Source organism: Diadema setosum, chromosome 11 (genome assembly GCF_964275005.1).
Source record: "Diadema setosum chromosome 11, eeDiaSeto1, whole genome shotgun sequence".
Lineage (NCBI taxonomy): Eukaryota > Metazoa > Echinodermata > Echinoidea > Diadematoida > Diadematidae > Diadema > Diadema setosum.
In genome coordinates, this window is record NC_092695.1 from 17,149,294 (window position 1) to 17,171,032 (window position 21,739).

Here is a 21,739-nt window from a genome sequence, read left to right on the forward strand (position 1 = left end):
TCAGTCTCACTTCCAAGGTATGTGGTGTTATCATGCTGAAGTCCCTATGATTTTGAATATTGTTATTTCAAAAAAAAAATATCTTATGGTACACAAGATGAAAGTTCCATAGAGGACATTTGACCTCCTTAAGAAAATAAAGTCAACAAGTAAAACGCAACTGATTGGACACGGTTAAAGACATTACATGGCCGGCGCAGCCGTGGGTGCCGTGGGGGCTCGGGCCCCCACACTTTTTGTGCACCATACAAAGGAATACATAAGGTGTCATCATTTTGGGCCCCCACACTTTTTTTAACCCGGAAATACGTAAGTGGCACTAAAATAGAAATAGATAGGGATCTTGAAGTATGGCGGCGGTAAGGTTATGTTTTCTCTGAAGACTTTTTTTTTTTTTTTTGCTTGTCAGCTGAAGAAACCCGGAAGTGGACGGGGAGAAGAGATGAGCCTTTTTTTTTTTTTTTTTTTGCTTGTTAGCTCATGAAACCCGGAAGTGGGCCCCTACACATTTGAAAACACTGCGCCGGCCCTGCATTATAACACATTTGCAGATGAAACAAAAACCCAGATTTAGTGCTCAAAATAGTTCTTAAATGCGAGTTAGGGATAGTAACAACCAATGTAAATATTTGAATCAGTATAGTTAATTTAAGTATTGTTGAATATACAAAATGTGAACAATAGTTCACATGGAAGGATGTTTTGTGATACAACTAACCTATACACACATGCATCAAATGTGATATCTTGAACATCTTTTATTTAAATCACTGCTCCCAATGGTAAACAGTACCTTTAACCTAACACGTTGCAATGGTCATAGATTCCGTGGACACTTAGTTTTTAGCTCATCACTCCAACTTTGAAAAAATGCACTCATGTCAGACTCGTGAAAGAAAAATTAATGATAATTATCATCAAGGTAGAATTTTCCCGTTGCCAAGCCTGCCGCAGCTACAGATAATCATCCTTGCTCTTTTTAGGAGAAAAACAGCGTTGTCCTCACGCGAAGGCGCACTTGTTACACTACAAAAAGATCGGTATTAGATTTAACACTATGGGTGTCAATTCTAATACCGATCAAGTGTCAATAAAAGACCACACCAAAAGGTGTATATTATACAAAGTATGTTGTGATGATTTTGAAAAGTGCTCACCTGGCACTTCGTGATTTTGATTTGACACTGTAGCTTGTGATATTTTTAACACTGCGCTGGTGTTCAATCAACAATGACATTGCATGGTGTTAATTTTTGATACTACTGGTCTTAATGTCAGTAGAATAACACTCGCAGTGTGTCAATAGGAGACCACACTAACTGGTGTTACTGTGGTGTAAATGTGTTCACAACTTTTTTTTTCAAAAATCAAGTATACCTACTTTATCGAAGAGTTGGTGTCCGTCTTGCTGACTTCAAAATCAATAAGAAAACAATGAATAATTACCTATCAAAAAAAAAGTTTTGTATTTTGAATTGACACCCAGAGGTGTTAATTTGACACCACGAATGAGCACGGGAAATTTAAGTCGAGCTTGGTGTTTTACATTTAACACCCGAGTTTTTGCAGTGTAAGAAAACAAAATAAAACAGGTATTATATAGACAGCGTGGTCGACAACAACCAGTATACAAGCATACTCACAACTATTCTATCCAGCATCAATTAGTGCGGGTTGTGGCGCCAAGATGCATGCGCTGAACAGTCACTCCATTGGAAAGTTCTACGGTCCTTCCCGACAGGTGCTATTGCGGAGGTGAAGCGCAAATAGCCGATTGGCAAGTTACAGGTAGGGGCCAGGTCATCAGAGGAATGTTAGCAACTCCTGATTTTGAACGCCCATCTTCAAGATATGGCATGATGGAGCATGAAAAAAAAAAAGTTTTGATGGGAATGATGATAGTAATGATAAGACATGAAATGATGAGAACAGTTATTCATCTAATTTAGATGACATCTTTCGGCGAACACATAGTGGACTGGTTCCTCAAGAAGTTTAGAACAGTTATTATTACGGGTTTCACCCCAGTATTTTCAGGTTCTCATAAAGCCCACCTACTCCTACTACGCGTTGGTATATCAGATCATGATAGACACTGGCTAAGATATCTCGCTTCGAGTGAAATCGAACAAAGAATACAAATTTTTCAAATTCGAAGCCTCATCTAGGAAGACATATTATGTTAGAATAATTATACCACAGTAATCCAACAGTGCATAGAAAAGATGGATGGCTTCGTAAAGTGGTAAAAAAAACATGATTTATTGCTGAATGAAAGTTATGAAATGAATTACTGTTTGAGTCACTTGGTATGGCAAATTTACTATCAAAGAGTGTCACACTGGCTATAAATACAGGAAAAAATATAGATCGAGCGATTGAGTAATAAATGTCAATAGTCATCGTTCACATAATAATTATCAGGTCAGTCTCCAAACAATGTTACTTCCGTTATTGACGCTTTCAGTCCAGCACATCAAAATATAGGAGGTAGCTCATTCGATAGAGTATCTGCCGGGCTCGGGTTTGGACTAGAATTAGAAGCTCAGTGAGTCTTGCTCAGCAACGTTGTGTGTTATCATGCCGTCCCCTCCAGTAGAGGCAAAACTCACTCTCTTTCCGTAGGTTCGCTGATCCGAAAACGAAATATAATAAGGTTTGTATCATTCCGGAGGTTCGTTAGTACGCACCATTATATCTTTTGAATCACTTTCTAAAATCAAGTGTGATCAATCATGTTTCCTAGTACTTTTAAGTTATTGATTATTTTCAATAGGTCGCAAATCAAATTGATTTTCTCACTTAGCATTTAATTATGATACAATCATTATCTTATCTCACTGACTACGCACGGAGGAATCGCATGTATGTGAAATTCTAGAAGAATTGCAGAAGAAGTCTTGGTATTCCTTCCCTCGCTTGCCCGTATTCGGTTCATTTCCTCTTATTTCTATAGCGGCATGATCAGCGACACCCTCCCCCTCCCCCACCCCAATTGAAACTTTCCAGTTAAGTGAACGAAAGCAGATACATGTATAAGCGTATACCTACCCCTTCACTACGAATATGCCCGTGGAAGAAGGTTCGACTCGGTTTCCAAAGAGCTAAGTCTGTGAATGAATGTCTGCGCGCATTCCTTTCCAGATTATACTCTCGGACTTGGCTTCTGCACGTTTAATATACCGTCAGTGTTTCTGGTGAAATCAGGTGTCCTTCCAGCGCTTGGTAAAAAACACCCACAACAAATCAAATGGAAGGTTTCATATCACGCCATTCCCTGAATTCTTCTAGACGTATCTGCCTGCCGAACGCAATTTTCTGGATGAAATGAAATGAGATAATAGGTTGGCTACATCGCATGAGATTACAATTACGCTGTGTAAGAGCCTGAAGGTTTAATATCTTCTTTGCAACGATATCATTACGAGGAGCAGCCATATTATGACTGCTTCTAATTTGTTTCTCTTAATCAGTTTCAGTTCGGGAGTAGAAAAAATCTAATAATATAACTTGTTTTGTATTAAAATTACTTTTTATAAGTTTGAAGACAGGATATACTTTGGTCTGAGATTCATTAGTGTGTACAGTGTTATATAATGAAAAAAAAATACTGATGACTCTTCTTTGATTAGTTTAACAAAGTAGGGCCTATACGCATAAGACTTATAGAGATGATTTTTGTTGTTAGGAAAACGCAAAAGTCACATCAAATTAATTATATCTCCGGGGAGGATGAATATTGGGGGCCAGTCAGCTAAAGAGGGGTACATAAGCAAAACAAGCAGATTTTTTTTTTCTCGCATCTTTTGCAGTTTAGTTTTTAGCGCCCGGTTTCCAATTAAATCTGTTTCTATTTCACGTATACCTTTCATGACAATATGAGGGACAAAGTACATGAAGCAGGCGTTTTTACTGCTTGCGAAGTGCGCACCATGTATCAACATTCGTATCCATTACTAGATTTGTTGTTTGTCTTTTTTTTTTTTTTCCATCAGGCTACATACGTCTTATCCGGACTTGTTTATATAATCTACTAAAGTGCAATTCCATTTTTGACGATTAATTTGGACAGGTGTAGAATGTCACATTGGCCGTAAAGAGACCAATACTTCTACCCGTGTAATCATGAAGTGACCTGATGAGAGTTGAAGGGTGTGGGTAGAACCTGTTGCATCCACCTAGATCAAAATGGACATAATTTTGTATGTGTTTAATGTTATCACTATTTTTTTTTCATTTTCTATCTTAGAAGATGACTAGATACAGCCCATACCCCGTATTCAGCTGCACGATAGCTGATCTTCCACTCGACCGCTTCACCGGGTTATGCGTCCTGCCTTTTGCGATGAATGAATGAATGAATGCAGAGGGATATGAGTTGTGACTCTCACACACTGCACGGAGCCGCCATTTTTGATGTACTATCTGAATGACTTCTATCCAGGGGACTTCTATTCACCCTAGTGCTATTTTCTCTTGCTACGAAACCACTATTTTATAAACCACTTCGCTTTATGTAATAACTCCCCCCCCAAAAAAAAGAGGTGAAAACAATAAATCACAGTGCAGCATACCTGACAACCTGTGAATTTGCATATATTTTTGTGACCTCATCCCCTTCCCCGATTTCAAACTGTAGGGTAATAATATTTTATCGTTAATAATTTTGCAAGCGTGCTCAGAATACGATAGTATAGAGTTTACAAATCATCTTAATGTCAAAATCTGAAAGCCAATTAGTTTATATAAATGCAAATTAGCCGGTTTTACTCTTCAGAATTTCGCTTGTGAACAGGATTTATGGGAATTCTGAATGCAAGCTACAATGATCAATGTTAAGCAATTCTGCCCTCCGGATTAGAGATTTAATTATATAGTTCCAACATTACCACACTGTGACATGTGTATTGCGTGTGACTGATAGTGCCTGACTATGCAAATAATTAATAATTGATAATTGATGTGCAGGCAGCCCAAACCAAGAACAGCTTGAGCCATGACAGGAAACAGGAATGCAGCTAGAGAGATAACCGTCACACAACAGCAAACATAATATACGAAACTATTGACTAAACGCAGCAGACAAGTTCGCCTGTGTAGAATCTATACATGCCTTCCTTTTTCTGCTTCTCTGAGCCCCAACTCATGCATTCTTATGGTGAGGCTACCCATGTCATCATCCTTGTTCATTGCAATTTGTAATAGATTTTGAAAACATTTTTATTCCTCATCCCAATCGTTATATATTTTGAAACTCTCTCATACTGAGTATAACTGATTTATATTGTAAAAGTCTGGAAATCATCCGGAAGTCTCCTTCAATCAATATCATGAGCGTTTTGATTTTTGCAAACCCCTCGTCTGTTACCCAGATTTCAAAGTATGTCTGTTGAGGATATCATTCGAAGAGTTCAAGAAATTGATGATCCGGTAGACAGTTAAATTGTTTTTGTGCGTCAATGGTCTAACTTCCCGCTTTAGAACTGGGTTTGTAAGATTTCAGCACTCTTATTGTATAAGTGAAAGTTCGGTTCCAAGCTTTAATTTTCGAATCCTTTTTGCGTTTACATTTTCTAAAATCACACCAGACCATTATGTACAGGTATACATTTGCACATTTTGCAAGCTATTTTTGAAATCTCATGAATCGTGTAGCAGCCTACGCAAAAAGACAGGCAATGTTGCAACTGTTACAATAATCAGTGTAGATTTTAGATATTCTAGCTTCCCGGTTAGGCATTTCATTATTTCCATCTTAATGGTACGAATGCCCGATAATGCTTGACTATTCAAAGCGGTATAATGTGTTTGGGGTTTTTTCTGCATCTTGGTGTTTCTTGTTTCTATTTCCTCTTCTTCTCTCGGTACTAAGTACCTGTGTGTTGTACAGGAAACAGATACCCATCCAGAGAGGTTGTTGATCAAACCAGGTAGCAGACCTGAATGAATTGAATGAATGCAACCAAGCATATTATCCATTATCCTGTTTATTCAAGTCAATAGAGCAGCACTGCAGACACGCATTCACACACACACGCACACACGCGCGCACACACACCCATTATAGACACAAAAACACGGAACATGCATTTACTGTAAAGTTGAAAAAATTGTCGTTGCTAAGGCACTGAGCGATGCTATAGTTTTGAGGAATATGCTCATCAGTTTGACACTATTACAATTTTACCTAGTACTGTATTATTAGTACTTCACGTTTCAATACTATTTGCCACTCCTACATGCATAGGTACATTGTACTAATGGGTCTTGTTCATTTATTAGTTATAGTAAGTATATACAGGGCGGATACATGTACATGTAAGTATTCAATTTCTCCTGGTAGAAAGCCCCCAGGTTTTTATTCATTGCCTCTTTTACCTTTAATGTGTTTGTTCATTGAAGTTTTTGCAAATATTTTGTGTTATTGAGTGTGTATGTGTGTATGTTCTTATGTGTGTATGTGTACCTATGAACCTTTTAATGCAAGCGTTTTTATACTGTCTACCTTTCTTGCAGCATTATGCTGTTTTCAAGTGCCTACATGTAGATTGTCATGTTTAGATTTTGAAATAACATGAAAGATGTTGCCCAATGACTTTGAACCGGGTGTTCACCTTGACGATGACTTAAATTCCACAGTAAGGGAATGTAATTATGTAAGTTGTGATGACTTTCAGGAAAAGCTTGCATGCTGCAAACCACATGAGAATTTTACTATGCTTCATATAAATGCTAGCAGCCTTGTTAAAAATCATGATAATTTGCAAGTGTTGCTTGAGTGTTTACACCATGATTTTTCTTTCATTGGTGTCTCTGAAACTTGGTTTAAGACATCAACTGATGCTAATTTATTCAAGTTACAAGGTTACTCCCTAATCAATATCTGTAGACCTGATAGCATTGGTGTTGGTGTTGCCTTATATATTAAATACTCCATTGATTATAAGCTACGGTGCGATTTGTCTGGTAGTAAACCTGGTTATGAGTCAATTTTTATTGAAGTTGATGATAAGGAAAAGCATATTGTAGTTGGGTGTATTTATAGGGCTCCAAGAAGTGATGTTGAATCATTTTGTGATAATTTTGAAGAGCATATGCAAACGTTATCTAGGGAGAACGAGATTGTTTATGTTATGGGTGACTTCATTATCAATCTGTTAAATTCTGATTATGATGATAGTGTGAAGGGGTTCTTGGATCTAGTATTCACATAATATGTTCCCTCTCATCACTAAACCTACTCGCATTACTGACACCTCTGCTACCCTGATTGATAATTTATTTTACAACTTGTATTCAAAATAATGTTGAGAGTGGTCTTATATTTTCAGACCTATCTGATCATTTGCCTATTTATTGTATAGACAAAGGAAAAGTAAGCATATCAAATGGTGAAAGAAGTATAAAAGCTAAGCGCGCAGTCAGTGCTGAGAACATATCTATCTTCAAACAGAAGCTTTTAGAAGTTGACTGGCATGACCTATATAAGTTAACTAGTGCAAATGATTAATATGATTATTTTATTAATGTATTTGGTGATTTGTATGACAAATGCTTTCCTGTTGTTGAATTATGTGCCAAGAAGAGATGTAAGAAACCCTGGATCACACATAGTTTGCTTAATTCCATTAGGAAGAAGCATAAGCTCTATGAATTATTCATTAAACATCCAACCTGGATAAATAAGAAGAATTATGTTGATAAGAATGAATTGACAAATGTTGTGCGTATTTCAAAGCAAAAATATTTTAGAAATCTATTCCATGATATAAAAGGGATATCAAAAAAACATGGTTCCATATAAACAAACTGATCGGAAAGGGGAAATGTCAAAGCCTTCCCTCAGAAATGTATAATGGTGATATTTCATTAAGTACAAATACGCAAAAGGCAGAACATTTCAATCAGTATTTTGCAGGAATTGCTGCTAAGATAAGTGAAAAGATCCCAAGTACATCAAATACTTTTCAGGATTATTTGAAACCTGCAAAAAACAGCAAATCCTTATTTTTGAAGCCCACTACTGCATCTAAAATAATAACGCTAGCTCTGTCATTAAAATCCTCCAAGTCATCAGGCTCTGATGATATAGCTCATAGGGTTGTCAAAGAGTGTATTCATAGCATTGCTGTCCCATTGTGTGACATATTTAATACGTCTCTGTAGCAAGGAATAGTTCCAGACAAGATGAAAATTGCCAAAGTAGTTCCTGTGTATAAGAAAAGTGATAACAGAAACATTGAAAACTACAGACCCATTGCCTTGCTGCCTGTATTTTCTAAATTGTTAGAAAAGATTGTATGCTCAAGAGTAAATAATTACTTATCTGTAGAAGGCATTTTGATCCCCGAGCAATTTGGTTTTCGCAAAAATTCTTCTACCAGTATGCATGGCTCGACACTAACTTTTTTGTTTGGTTGCCCGATGGGGCCACCAAAATCCTAAATTTCAAAGTTTTGGTGGCCCGAGAGAAAAATTTGGTGTCCCGAAAAAAAACAATAAAAAACATTAAAAGTCAAATATTTAAGTTTTATGATAGTAAGAATTAGAAGTTGGACATATCTACTCATAAATAAACTTCAACAAACTTGCAACACTCACTCTCAGGCACTCATTCAGTCTTTTTCATCCATCCTTTAAACAAATTTAACTGCTAATTTCCGGCGCAAAAAGTTATGAATTTACTGACATACTCTTCAAAAAAAATTTGGTGGCCCGACTTTCATTTTTGGTGGCCCCGGGCCACCGGGCCACCGTTAGTGTCGAGCCCTGCAGTATGGGTGTATTGCATTTAACTAACATTATTGCTCATGCACTTGATGAAGGGAAATTTTGTCTGGGCATTTTCTTAGATTTGTCCAAGGCATTTGACACCATTGACCACCACATTCTTATAAGCAAACTTAAATTTTATGGTATTCGTGGAGTTCCTTCAGACTGGTTCAAAAGCTATTTGCAAAACCGAATGCAGTTTGTGGTTGTCAATGGGACCAAATCGCTTTCCACCCAAATTGATTGTGGAGTGCCTCAAGGCTCAGTGTTAGGCCCACTATTATTTCTTATCTATATCAATGATATCATCAGTGCTACATCATTGTTTACTTACTCACTGTTTGCTGATGATACAAGTCTTCTGTCCTCCCACAAGGATGTGTGCAGTTTAATATCTTCAGCAAATTATGAACTTAATAAACTTTATCGTTGGTTTTATTGTAATAAATTGTCACTTAATCTTCAGAAGACACAATGTCTTATTTTCAGAACAAGGAATCAGAGGATACCTTTAAACACCCCTTCTCTCATTATTGGTGGACATCAGGTAGCTACAAGCGAAAATGTATTATTCCTTGGTATTACTATCAATGAATTTCTGTCATGGAAGCAACACATTCTAAATGTATGTTCCAAAGCTTCTCGGGGTGTTGGTGTGATGCATAAGCTAAAATTTATTGTTCCTAAAAGTGTCTTGACTACACTGTATAATAGCATCATAACGCCTCACTTGATGTATTGTAATGTTGCTTGGGGTAATACTTATAACAGCCATCTTCATAACTTGTTTATTGTACAAGAAAGAGCTATCAGGCTAATAACAAGCTCACACTTTACTAGGCCAAGTGCCCCCCCCCCCCAGTTCTTACAGCTGCGTTGTTTACCTCTAAACGAGTTAGTGCCTTTTAACTCATTGGCATTCATGTACAAGCTTCACATGTCCAGTTCTCCCTCCTTATTTTTGGATTTGTTTGTCTAAAACTCAGTTGTTCATTCCCATAATACACGTCAGAAAAACCTTCTGCATCTACTTTATGTAGCTACCAGTATTGCCCTAAATTCTTTTTATGTGTCTTGCATAAAAGAATGGAACGTGTTACCCTCAGATGTTAAAGATAGTACCACTTTTTCCAGATTTAAAGTGTTGACTCGGAAGTATTTGCTTCATCGATATTCTCAGTCTCATTGATGCTGCTCCTTTTAAATTCTAGATACATGACTTCATCTCATCGCTTTCCATTTGAGTAACATAGTCAAAATGCCAATTATGTTTTGCTTTAAAATTCCATAGGTAGTGTGTGTGTGTGTGTGTGTGTGTGTGTGCACTTAGAATCCATCCATGTATGTTAAAGCCACTGTATAATTCTGGCTTATGGTAAAAATTAGAAACTCTCCTTTTGAAAGGGTTCTTACCTGTGGAGAAGTGAGGATTCTGAGACCATACCAATAGTTAAAAAAAAATAAAAAAATACTGCTCCCTCTTGTGGTCATATATCACTAGCCGATAAAATAAATTTTTTAATTGACTCGAAGGGGGGGGGGGGGCAATAAATTTGTTGTCAATTTTTTTTTTTTGGTCTCTGGGGTGTGGTTGCTGCGCTTCTTGAGGGATTCCACTAAAATTATTCTGTGGCTTTAATATGTTTGTACATATTAGTGAGTTGTTATATTACATGTCTTAACTTGCCTTTCAGGGATCTTATTATACAAGCTTGCTTTTCTAAGACCCCTCCACGTTACATCTATAATGCATCTACATGCATTGTCAATTTATATTCAAATATTCTGCAAATTGTTTTAATTGTATATATTCAACAATGTATTCCTTGTTACATATTATTGTTTTTATGTATATTTTTGTATTGCGGAAACTTTGAATAAACTTGAACTTGAACTTGAACTTGAACTAGGACACAAACAAACAAACAAACAAACAATCTGCGCAATGGCACATAAGTCATGTAGTTTAGCCCCGTGGTGTTATGTCGGCTTCGTGTGCCGTTTTTGCGTAGTGTCGAACTCGTGGGAATTATTTGCAAAGTGTCGGACTCGTGGGCTGTGTGACTCATTGACTGTATGCCTATAGTGGGCTGTATGACTTACGTCTGTAGGACTCGTGGGCTGTATGACCCGTGGTGTCGGACTTGTGACGTGTACCCGTTAGCAGGTTGATCTAAAATCTCTGACGAAGAAAAAAAAAAGTTTCGGTGGGTTACGCCCGTTGTTGCAATTATTGTCTGCTTAATCGAACCCAACTATTCCTGTTGGCAATTCATACATGCTATTTTCCTAGGACCATTAACCCCTTAAAAGTTTTAATTTAATTTGTCATTTCAAGTTCGGTGTTAGTGTTATGCACGTAGCATTAGCAAAGTATAGTCCTTATACTCACCATAAAGTACTTAATATAACCTACGCCAATGTAGTAGTTGCCATTATATAACGTATATATAGTTCATGTAACACTCCATTATACAGTCATGGCAACATAGATCTTAGAAATTTTGGAAACGTGAAGAAATTTTTGGCATTTTATGGAGACTAAGATCCAAATATGGTATGTGAAATAAGAGAATACAACAAGTATAATTGTACTTCAGGGAAGTTTGAAGAAAAAAGGGACAATCTGTTCAAAAAAAATCGGCGAAGTTTTAGGAAAATCACACTCCTCAATCCGTTGGAAAGTATAGACTAAATTACTGTAAATGATTTTTTTTTTTTTTTTTTTTTAGCCATCGTTATGGATGAAAAGACTGCAACACTTTGTTACGTCATGTATAAAGTGTACAGAAAATTCAACATATTATGTTCACTTTTCTAGCATATATTAGAGTACTTGTCTTATAGGCCTAAAAACATAGCTCTTTCACAAGTATAAGGTAGAGGGGGAATGATACTATACCCATATGCCAGTACCGTAACCTAGATTGGGTCAGTCAAGTGAGTGTGTCTACTTTTATTTAAAAAAGAAGGATTTTGTGATAATTTATCCGCAGGCTTATATTGTTCCATACCTGACGTCACGAACTATTCCAGTAGTCTTCACTGATGGCTGGGAAAAAAAATCATAACCTTTCTACCATACGCATTGTGTGATTTTCCTAAAACTTCGCTGATGTTTTCTACTAAACATTACTGCATTCACTCAATCGACGTGTATATTATGGCTTAGTTCCCCTTTGACCTTAACCCTAACCAGGCCGGGCTTTTTCGCTGTTCTGTAGCCGGGGAAGGGTTGAATCAACCCCCCACCCCCCCCCCCCCCCCCCCCACCCCCGATATCGGCCGTCGATTGCGCAATCGCCGCCATGAAAATTGGCACATACATTACCTGTGGCGTAATCTACCAAACTGTGAAAAAAAAAACGGAAATACATGAAATCATACATTTTCCTTTAAATTAGAAAATAAAGCTCCTAGAATCCTAAATTTTGGTGATACTAAATGTAGCATTCCTAACAATGTAGGGCCTACTTGAAAAAAAAAAAAAAACTGGTATCAAAATTAATTTCTTATACATTGTATTGATTTGTGAATTTCTTATGTATTTCCTTGCTTTTCGACCTTTTGTTTTTTGTCATTTTTTCGCATAATTTATGACGGAACTTATTTCAAGATTGATTCCAGCCAATGAAAGTGAAAATTATCATATCGTTTTGAATTAAAACTCCATTTTTTTTTTCGGTATAGGCCTAGACTTTGTACACATAATCACGTTCTTGAGCCATTCCATTTCGGTCTGACAAGCATGTATTATGTTGTAGGCCTATAAACGGTCGTGCAGCGTCGTAACGGTATGCCCGATTTTTGCGAAAATAGTGTCATAAGATGTGCGATACTCGAAAGTAAAAAGTCAGCGAGCGGCGTGGTCAAAACAAAAAAAAAAATAAAATAAAATCGCGCAGCGGAATGGTCGTGGAAAATGTCTAGGGGGTTGAATCAATCTCCCCCCCCCCCCCCCCGCCGTTCGGGTTTCGTCTTGCGATGGCACTGCACTATAAGAATCCTGCAGTCATTGTTTGGAGATACATGTAGTTATTCAGCCAAAGGGCTACAACCCTCGAGTATTACAGTCCACGAGTCATTCATTATTCAGTCCACGAGTCATACGGTACAGTTCTCCAGCTCACCAGCCCATGAGCAAGACATAAATTTAACAAGGCCTACGATGCGAGCTCGATGTCAACGGTTCACAAGCTACACAATTTATACAGACACTAGACAATGATAAGGCCCACGAGCTTGACACTATTAATATAGGCCTGTAGGCAAAAAAGAAAAAAGAAAAGACCCTTAGCTCGCGTTAAAGTGTTTGCAAGAGTGTGTGTGTGCGTGTGAGTGTAAATAAAATTCACCGTGCAACGGCTTACGTGTATAATCTTTAACCTTGAAGGTTGAAATCAATGCACCTTCAACATCATTTAAACAGGTGCAATTATTAGTGGAGCCCCACTTGTCAGAAAGGTACTAAGTTTCACCTTTGGTGCTATAGGCCCTAATTATTCCAGTGTGACATTGGTGTGCATCGAATCGAATTCGCATACCATAATATATAGAGGGCGCTGTCGTTGAACACTGACGCCGATTTCAAACCTCATATTTTCTCTAAATTTTGTTGGATTTGACTTATATTTTGCCTGTTGAACTCATAATGTTCTGACTAGTGTGTCATTGCAGCCCAGTGGAATCACCTGGCAATGTTTGGTTAAAACTTGAACCTTAGTTTTGGGAAGATTTTGGAAAACCTTTGCTGTGACGATGACAGTCTACTACTGGGTTCTTGCGGTATCTTGCATTGTACGGACCACTGTCCCTCCTGCAAGCCGACAGATTGCCGCCATCCACCTCTACCAAAGCCATGACCTTCCAGCCGCAGAAATCTGAAGGGTCAAGTGTAAACCGAGATTGCAAACGTTTCTTCTATTCTCCATCGGAACTCACGTCATTACGTAATATAGCCACCCGTTCACGACTGCCCACTGAAGTATTCAACCGGGCAAAGGAACTCGGCATCTATAGGCGACGCGGATGCCGAGCTGGTTCTCACAAAAGGAGAGCTATTAAGGTCATTACTGGCAACAGAAGTAGAAGAACAAAAACCAGGCCCCGCACCCCCCAGTTACAGAGAATTGAATGCGTAAGTTCCTCCAACTTGCACTATTTTACATTCCCGACTGTTTACCTCTGCAACCCTCGCTCTCTGAATAACAAACTGGATGAATTTGCTATCATCGATCGTCAAACAACTGGGGTGTGACCTATGTGTAGTAAGTTGGTTTCGAGCTGACCAGCCCGATAGTGACTATGCAGTGAACGATTTCTTGTCCTACGCAAAATCGAGAAGTTCTCGACGTGGTGGTGGAGTGGTGATTTACGCTAGACCTGATTTATCACCTAAGACTGTCAGTTTTCTCCCACCACATCCTGATTATGAGATTCTTTGGATTCAAATCAGGCCTAAAAGACTACCCGCGACGTTTCGTGCATTTACGTAGCGGCTGTGTATTTCCCTCCCGCGTACGATGGCGCCGACGATCTCATCCAGTACCTCATGAACTGTGTCGACGATATAAACACTAGGCACACAAACGCTGGTATCATGATTCTTGGTGACTTTAACCGAGCCGACATATCTCAGCTTACATGTACGGGTGGTCTCGCTCAAGTCGTGAGTAGTCCCACACGTGGATCTGCCATATTGGACCTCATAATCACAAATATGCAAAGATTGTACTCTGCACCAGACATCCTCTCACCTCTAGGCACTGGTGGCGATCACAATGCTGTGCTTTGGAAACCATCCAACAGTAAAGGTGAGAAACCCAACAAATCGGTCAGTAAAATCACTCGTCCCATGAAAGACTCTGCGATACGTGGGTTTGGTAACTGGTGTTCACAGCACAACTGGGTTGAAGTCACATCCCCTCAGCTTTCTGTCCAAGAAAAATGTGACAATTTCTATGAAACCCTGCGAGAGAAAATTGATGTGTTTTTTCCGCTGAAATCAACCAAAATGCACTCAAACGATCAACCATGGGTAACGCCTTTCCTCAAAGCGCTGATCTGTCAGAGACAACGAGCATTTCGAACAGATGAGAGGGAGTGGAAACGATTGCGTAACAAAGTTCAAAGGGTGAAAGCAGAACTGAAACGCAACTTCTACAAAGAGCGTATTCTCAAACTGAAGCAAGAGAACCCATCAAGCTGGTAAACTCTTGTCATCTGCAGCGAAACCCGTAACTACCATCACCATACCGGAAACTCCTGATTTGGACGATTATGCTGTCGCTGAAGCGGCCAATGACCACTTCGCAAGCATCAATCTCGACATACCTGTACTTGATCGTGAGAGCTTACCAGCATTCTTGCCCGCCCAACCTCCAACATTACTTCAACCGTATGAGGTGTTCAAGGAGCTGAAACGAATCAAACCAGGGAAATCAAGTGGTCCTGATGGAATACCTGCACGTCTTGTCAAGGAATTTGCTATTGAGTTGGCAACACCACTCTGTGAGGTGCTAAACTCTTCCTACCAGTCAGGTCTTGTCCCAAAGCAGTGGAAAAAGGCAATCATTGTTCCCGTGCCTAAAGAGAAATCTTCCTCCTCGGTTGAGAGACATAGGCCGATCTCCCTGACTGATCACTTCGCGAAGATAGCTGAGATTTTTGTTTATCGCCATCTGTTGCGTAACCTCAATTACCAGTTAGACCCGAACCAATATGGTGCTAGAGCAGGTCGCTCTACAGCGCAATGTCTTGTTGACATCTACAACTTCCTGTGTGAAAACGCGGATCGCCCTAGATCCATCACTTCCATCGTCTCTACTGACTTCACTTGCGCTTTTGACCGGGTAGACCACTCAGTCGTGATGCAGAAACTGTTCGCTTCCCGCGTGGCTCCATGGTTGATTGAATGGACGGGCAGTTTCCTGACGGACAGACAGAATCAAGTTCGTTACCGTGGCGTCCTCTCACCTCCAAGAGCGATGTCGGCTGGTGTCCCTCAAGGCATCCGTCTTGGTCCCCTCCTGTTCCTAGTTCTCATTGATGATGCACTGCGTGATTCCTCAATTCGTCGGTGGAAGTATGTAGACGATATGTCCGTTGGCGCTGTTGAAATCAGTGGTGCTACGCCCAGTGTGTCCCTGCAATCTGTTTTGTGTGACCTGGAAGTTTGGTGTGGTCACAATAATGTCATGCTAAATCCACACAAGTGCCATATTATGCGTGTCAGTTTCCGCAAAACGCCACCCCCTGATCTTGATCTCATTCTGTGCAACGATGTTCATTAAGGAAGTGTCAGTCATGACTGCTTGGTGTGGCTATCCAAAGCGACCTTACATGGAATCACCATGTGTCCTCCATTACGTCACGCGCAGCCTCTCGCCTGTACATGCTCCGCAGACTGAAACAATTCCGACTTCCTCCTGCTGACCTTGTGACAGTATACACTGGATACATCAGACCCCTCCTGGAATATGCTTGCCCTGTCTGGCACTCCGGGCTTACTGTCGCTCAGTCATCCGCCATCGAACGTATCCAGAAACAAGCACTGAGAATTATCTTCCCTGGAAATTCCAATTGCACTTCACTCGAGCTAGCGGGTATTCAGGACTTAGCCTCAAGGTGTGTCAAACTCTGCCTCTCCTTTGCCAAGTCTTCCACTCAACTAGAGATTGGAAAAAACTGGTTCATGCATAACGATTGCGCAAGATCTTCAAGACATACAAAGTTGTACAAAGAACCTAGGTGCCGCACCAACCGTTACAAAAATAGCCCAGTACCATTCATGACTACACTATTGAATTCAAAACGATGTTATACAGGTCTTACGTTTGTTTTGCATCATGTTCATCGGCAAATATTACTTCCTTGTAATATTTCCTTGTATTGTGAGCATTGTTTTGCCAATTTTCGTAAAATTGCTTGGAAATTGTTATCATAATTGTACCTTTACTCATGACGGTATTTTATGCAGCCCTTTGTGTTTAACCGTATCATTGCTTTCTTTGTACGATACTGTATACAGCATTTTCATGTCACGAGAAGTATAATAATCTCACGCAAAACAATTTTTGATGCACGTGTATTTGGATGACGAACCAACAATATTTTGATCAAGTTTCATGACCATTGAATGGTTGTCCCCCTTTTATCTACATGTCTACACTACATCGATGATTTGTTTATACAATGATGCGGGGTTTATATATGACATTTCATTTTGTAGCTTTTGATTTGCAATGGGTAGGTTTTTATTTCCCGTTGTGTGTATGTTGCGATCAATACTCCTATTTCCCGTCTTCTCTTGGCCTTTCCGGCTTCTCTCATATTCGGCTTTAAGCAGTGCTTTTTGTACTGTATGATTATAATACATTTGTATTTTTTTAATGCAATGATAATCATATTTAACTGTATACACTGATTTTACGAGAAGAAGAACTAGTTTACCCAACATTATGTCGCATGTCGTATTCGGATAATGAGTTTCGTGTCACTTTGATCAATTTTTATGTTCATTGATTTGATCCCTCTTATTTCTTCCTATTTACACCACAATGATGATATTTTGTGTAAAGAGGTATAATGTAAGCGTGTGATAGGGTCTGTGGCTTACACTTATGAAAGCGTTAATTTTGCGTGTTATTTTAATTATTGAATAATTTGTTTGTTAAGATGCACAATGTACAGGTGTCACGTGCCGCGCAGAACTGTGTAATACTTGCTGCAGCCGACATTTCGATTCCTATTTCTCTCTTGACCTCCCTTGGTTCTCGCATGCATGTATATCCCACTCAATATCGTATAGGCGCTTTGTTTCCTCTCACCTCCCTGTTGGTATACACCTTCTTCTTATTTCCTTCTTTTTTATCCTCTCTGTTTCTTCCGCTTACCCGGTTTTGTCTCTATCTCTCCTTCCAACCCATGCCCCTCTTTCCTCATTCTTCTATTTATCTCTACTCAACTACACCAATTCATTGTCTGGAACATGTTTTGCTGTTTTCACCCTATTTTTTTTTTTTTTTTTTTGGGGGGGGGGGAGTGGAATTATATATACTTTGCACATTTTAGAATCTCCCGTAATCAATTCAGTGCAATATATTTCAATAGGCATTCATTGTGGATATCTCCCGAGAAGAATCTCATTGATCAGTATAGGCTTTGATGATCAGGTGCACGAGAGTGATCAAAGGGGTGCAACGAGAATAGGAAATCAGCAGGTCTAATAATATACTAATATATTGTTCGAGTGTAGTGGTGCGTATGCAAAAACATGAGAGAAAGAGCGAGTGAAAGTGACAAAGAGCGAAAGGGCGTGTGATAGTGTGTGAGGCAGGTGTCGAAAGAGTGTGTGAATACCGAACCCTGATCATCTGTGTGTTTGTTATGATGTTATGTTTACGGCTTGCTCAGTTTGTAGGTCTACATGTCCTGTCGTATGACCTCGTTTCTTAATGTCAGTATTTTACGTGTTTCATTTGTATGAATACCTTTTCTTTTTGTAATATCTGTTATCTCTTTTACGATGTAATTCTATGTGCAATTCAGTCGTATGACTGCGAGACATGAATACTTTAATGAAATATCATTTATCTATCTATCTATCTATACGTATCTATAAAACTTGCGACTAAGTTTCATTTTTTTCTCGATATAGTATGCAAATAGGCCTACAACATACGGGGCCTACTCACCTTTATTAAAATGATCAGACTCAAATTGCGATCAATCTCTCCTGTTCATCTTCACTGACACAGAAAGTATACAGGCCTTTAACTGGCTATGGTATCTTATAGATTCCCAGTAACATTTACATAATATCCCCTGAATATGTAAACTTTAGTGGTCAAGCGCGCCGGAACACTTATGTTCTTTGTTTTTTGTTTTTTGTTTTTTGTTTTTTGTTTTGTTTTGTTTTGTTTTGTCTTGTTCTTTTTTTGGGGGGGTGTTTGTTTGTTTGTTTTGGGTTTGTTTGTTTGTTTGTTGTTTTTGTTTTTTTTTGGGGGGGGGGGGGCAAAATCTCAACGGGGGCACATTAGTTTATGTGACGATGTGAGATCCTAGGCGAGGGAGCGAGGGGTGTGGGTGGAAGGGGAGATCCCCCCCCCCCCCACGGTAGGGACGTTTTGTAAAACAGAGTACAAAAGTCGCGTTTATAGACCATTTAAAGCAAAATTTTAAGGAATTAAACATAATGAAAAATCCGTGCAAAGGACTATAGTTATTACATGGGGGGGGGGGAGGTACATTAATATGGGACTGTGCGAGAGGGAGCGAAGCGACCGAGGGGGGTGGGAGGGGAGATACCCTACAGTACACTGTAAAAACATGGGTGTTAGATTTAACACCACGGGTGTTAAATCTAACACCGATCAAACTTCAATAAAGGACCACACCCACAGGTGTTAAAAATGCACTGTGATGGTGTTGAAAAGTGTTCACCTGACACTTCGTGGTGTTAATTTGACACTGTACCATGTGTTATTTTGACACTGTACTGGTGTTAATTAAAAAATGACACCACATGGTGTTGATTTGATACTTGTTGGTGTTAATATCAATGGTTTAACACCCGTCCAGCTTCAATAAGGGACCACACCAGCTGGTGTTACTTTGGTGTAAAATTATTTTCACATTTTTTCAAAAATCTAGTATTTCAACGTAAAATTCTTGATCGTCTTGTTTAAATTAAAAATCAACAAGAAGTGCAGTTACTAAGAAACTCTTCAAAAAACAGTTTAAAATTTGGAAATGACACCCGGGGGTGTTAATTTAACACCATAAATGAGCACCGAAAATTTAACACCAGCTCGGTGTTCACTATTTAACACCGGACTTTTTGCAGTGTAGGGACCTTTTGTAAAAAAAAAAAAAGTGTAAAAGTCGCGTTTACAGACCATTTAAAAGCAAATTTCTAAGGAATTAAACATAGTGAGAAAAAAAAAATCAGTGCAAAGGACTATGATCATTACATAGGGAGGGGGGTATATTAATGTGACGGTGTGAGATCCCCGACGAAGGAGCGAAGCGACCAAGCGGGGGGAGGATGTGGAGGGGGATACCCCCTCCCACGGTAGGGACCTTTTGTAAAAACAGAGTATAAAAGTCACGTTTATTCACATTTTAAAGTAAATGTCTAGGGAATTAAACATAGTAGAAGAAATCACTGCGAAGGACTATGATCATAACTTATGAAAACTATTCATTTTAACATAAGTGGTGGGGAGCGAGTGGGCCACTTTCACTTTGTCGTTCGTCTGAATTAAAAGCTTAAACGTGATCGAATTGTTCGAGCGATAAAAATATTCTTATAATGGTAGAATGCAGAGAAGAAAAGGAAAAATGTAAGGTTTAGGCCTACTAAAGGTATGTTTCAGCGGGCACACTCGAGCAAGCGAGGCTCCCATCAATGCACTGAATCTACTCAGTGAATATTAGTGTATGACCAAAGTAATGTTTATTGTTATACGGTGTATTATAATTTCCGCTCCGTTAGGGGCGAAAATTTCGCATTTTCAGTTATGAAATTGACAACTTTTAGACAAGAAAAATGCCTTTATTGTTCATTTTGGTCTTTAAATAATTGATTAATACAGGGGACACTTGGGGGGGGGGGCAAGAAAAATCGTTTCCCCCCCCCCCCCCCCCCCGCTTCCGGCGCCCTTGATAGTGGTATTAGATCATCTCCTCTTTCTGATAATTATATAGGAGCCGACCCTATTCAATAATTAAACTGGTGTCAAGAAGCACTGGCGATTGATAACAAACTCCATTGTATCCTAAATTTGCGATTTATTCTTGATTTCTTGTTGTTGATTTAGGATCAATCGCAACATTTTTATCTATTCAGTCCCAAAAGTTGCAGTTGATATCCATTGCACTTTTTCACTGGGTGGATTTCAGATCAATGGCAAAGTTGCGATGTTGGTCCGAATCAATAGGGAGTTTTCGATTGGGTGAACGAGAAGGACGTGCCGCCGAGCGCAACCGTACGTCAAGGCGTCACGTCTGTACGTTGACCCGCTGCTAAAACACATTTCGATTTCGAGCGCCGGCGTCACGTCTCGTGCGTGGCGTGTGCAGGAGGCAACCCGTGCCTTTGCGTGCATATACTAGTATGCGGAATTTGTGACTCGTTTCTGTACTTGTAATATTTAGTTTGTCTTTGACTAGATGCGTATCCTGGGAGGAATTATGTGGATTTTAAAACATGATGCATGGTAAGACTACTAGGCAAATGCACTGCTGCACTAGCTAGGCCAAAAGCACCAAGATCTGTTTGCGTAAAGCATTACGTGTAAATGCATGTGTGGGACTACGGTAGGCAGTTGCAAACTGCGAAACAGTGAAAACGGACAAATAAAGTAGGTACCAGAGGCTGTAGTTTGTATGTCAGCGCTGCTGCTGTGACGTATCAAGATCATAAGCTTTCATGTAATTAGAATGTAAATATTCTCTCGAAAGAAAAAGGAAAACAGGTGAACTGAGCACGGATTTCCCCGAGAGTCATCGTGCTCTTCCGCACGATACCCGAGAGGAGTGTGACGTCATAGCAAGGTGGGTTGAGCGCGGCGCAACCGATTTGGGTGGACGGTGATAACCGGGGTTAACGCGTTCGAAATTTGTGCGATGAGCCGAGGGTCGACACTCGCGCATGCGCAGTACGTAAAAACTACGTCATAACAGGGTGACGCCTGGCTCAACGTGCAAATCGAAAAGTCCCTAATCTCTATTCTTACGTTCACGACATCGTGGCCCTCAATACAATAGCCCTCGCACTCAATGTGCAGTGCACGCTTGCAGTGGCTCATGCGTGCGCGCGGACCTTGTAGCCAAAAATTACAAAACACAACACAACGTGAATGCAGAAATGCGAGAAATCTACGGTGCGGTGGTTGGTGGTGGCGGCTCTCGATGCGGCTGCTTGCTAGGCCATAGGCTGGCTAGGCTCCGCTAGTAATATTCC